The sequence below is a fragment of the Tiliqua scincoides genome, chromosome 6, assembly GCF_035046505.1.
Source record: "Tiliqua scincoides isolate rTilSci1 chromosome 6, rTilSci1.hap2, whole genome shotgun sequence".
In the NCBI taxonomy this organism is placed as follows: Eukaryota; Metazoa; Chordata; class Lepidosauria; order Squamata; family Scincidae; genus Tiliqua; species Tiliqua scincoides.
In genome coordinates, this window is record NC_089826.1 from 36314640 (window position 1) to 36316952 (window position 2313).

At 42.6% G+C, this 2313-nt stretch overlaps 1 pseudogene; it reads right to left on the reverse strand.

The window, feature by feature from the left end:
• Positions 1–1898: 1898 nt before the first annotated feature.
• On the reverse strand, positions 1899–2018 carry LOC136656339 (5S ribosomal RNA; annotated as a pseudogene).
• Positions 2019–2313: the final 295 nt, after the last annotated feature.

Below are 2313 nucleotides of genomic sequence, written 5' to 3' on the forward strand. Positions count from 1 at the left end.
TCTGCTTCTGGGAAAAGCACACTTTAATCTATTGATTTCAGAATACTTGCCCTCTTTGAGAGTAATTGGCGTCTATTGCTGTACAGGGAAAAGTGTAACCAAATGCTTCCAAACTGGCCTCACTACATCATTAACACTACATTTATGCCTCAAGAAAGAATTTCCTCTGCCATCCTTGCTTAACATATTCATACAAAATCTCTTTTGGCTCCAAGAATAAAGTGAAATCGTGACCAAATGACTCCATTTACATGCAATGGAGTTGATTAATTCTACTTTCTCTTCTGTCGCAACAATAAGGAAATTAAGAAAGAACAAAATGGAGCATAATTGCACTTCAAATTTATTAACAGTTGCTTTATATGAACAAATGTAGCAGTCTATAAATATAGAAACCTTACAAATTTAAGCATGATCAATTAAATGTTAACTTTTTTCCCCACCGCAATGGGATCTTTTCATAAAATAACTTCAGAATCACTTTTCAGCAAAGATAGCACTTTGTATAGTTTTCCGAATTAATGGCATGCTAGCATTAAAAGCAGAGAAGTTTTGCCAGTTAAATCTCAACAATTAAATCTTCTGGATGTGGGTTGCATAATTTAAACATGGGAATCTTCCCCTATTCAATTGAGAGAGAGAGAGAGAGTGAGAGAATGGGCTTTTACAGTCCAATCCTAACCTGCACTGGAACAGTCAGGCTGACTGTGCTGCGCTGTATCCAGCTCAGTGGTGGGGCTGACTGTGTTGTAACCCAGGGCAAGGGGAATTGATTCTCCTTACCCCAGGTAGCATGGCAGCAGCCCTAATTGGGATATTCAGATCTGCGACACCAAGAGGTTGCTACCCAAGAGGGAGGTTAGTATATGGCCCCCCTCAGGCAGCCCACCCTCCCCCCTGCCCTGGAAAGCCCCAGACCACCCTCCCCAGACCCCTGTGCTGGTTAAGGCAGGCCAGCACACGTCCATACACTGACCTGCTTCCTCCCACAGTGGCGCAGAAGTGCCTTACGGCACTTTTGTAACACCTCCGGGCTGGTGCAAGGGATGTATGCTGGCCTTTGGATTGCACCGTTAGTCATTTAATATGGACAGGTGTAATGTTTGTATTCTAGCCTCCATTTTGTAACAGAAGTATAATTATTTGACATATTTAAGTCTTGATTATCAGTAATAAAAAAAAAAACTTGGTTATATTTATAATAGTCAAATATACAAACAAAGAACAGTTAACCACAACAAGTTAAAATTATTATTCAAACCACAGATTGGTTAAAGTGCTCTCAGAAAACAAAAAAAAAATATAAAGGGCACATCAAGGAGTAAACACTTGTACATTTTGAGTCCAGAATGGTATAGTTTAGGCAATTCAATTTATACCCCAAATTCAAGAGGCAAGATATTTCTAATTCTTTTACTGTTCTTAAGGCATTTAAAAATTGATACTATAGGTTATAATAGACATATGACCAATACTATTGGATTTAGGCTACTGGAGAAGTATCAGGAACCAGGCACAAATGCCTGGATATAGTATGTAGCATGTGGCAACGCCATGCTTGCTTGCTGACACTACTGGTGAGCACAGTGAGACCAGTAGTGCAATTCCTTACAGCCCCAGGTAAGGAAGTGGTGGAGGTGTGCAGTGGGAGGGCTGAGGAAGGGAATGGGAGGAACAGGAGTGTTTCTGGGCAGGGAGCAGGGAGGAACCGGAGGGGGAGGTGAGGTGGGAGGGAAGGGGTGGATCTGGAAACAATGGTATATGCTGGATCTGAATCCCATCTTTTGTAAACCTCCTGTGCCCAAAATATTGTAGGTGGTTATGTGCAAGGAAACCCATAGGCAGCCTGAGGGTTAACTTGTAGGTTGGCAACTTCAGTCTTGAAAGACTATGGTATAAGCCTACAGCACCTGGTATTCCCAGGCGGTCTCCCATCCAAGTACAAACCAGGCCTGACCCTGCTTAGCTTCTAAGATCAGATGAGATCAGGTATGTGTAGGGTAACAGTTGCTGCAGTTAACAGCAACTTTAACAGTTAACAGTTAACTTGTAGATAAGTGCAAATTTTTTCTACTTATCCCCAGTTTGCCTTCATGTCACTTCCCCTACCATAGAATGCAGTCCATGCCTTTTTGGTCTCAATTCTATCCCAATTTCCAGCACTGATGCCGCCGTACCAACAGGATGTACACTGCATCCTGTGGTAGTGGGGCAGTCACAGACTGCTCCTCAAGGGGACATTTGTTCCCTTACCTAGGGGTTGGATTGTGCCTACATCAGCACTGGATAGGATCGGTTGGACAGAATGGGACC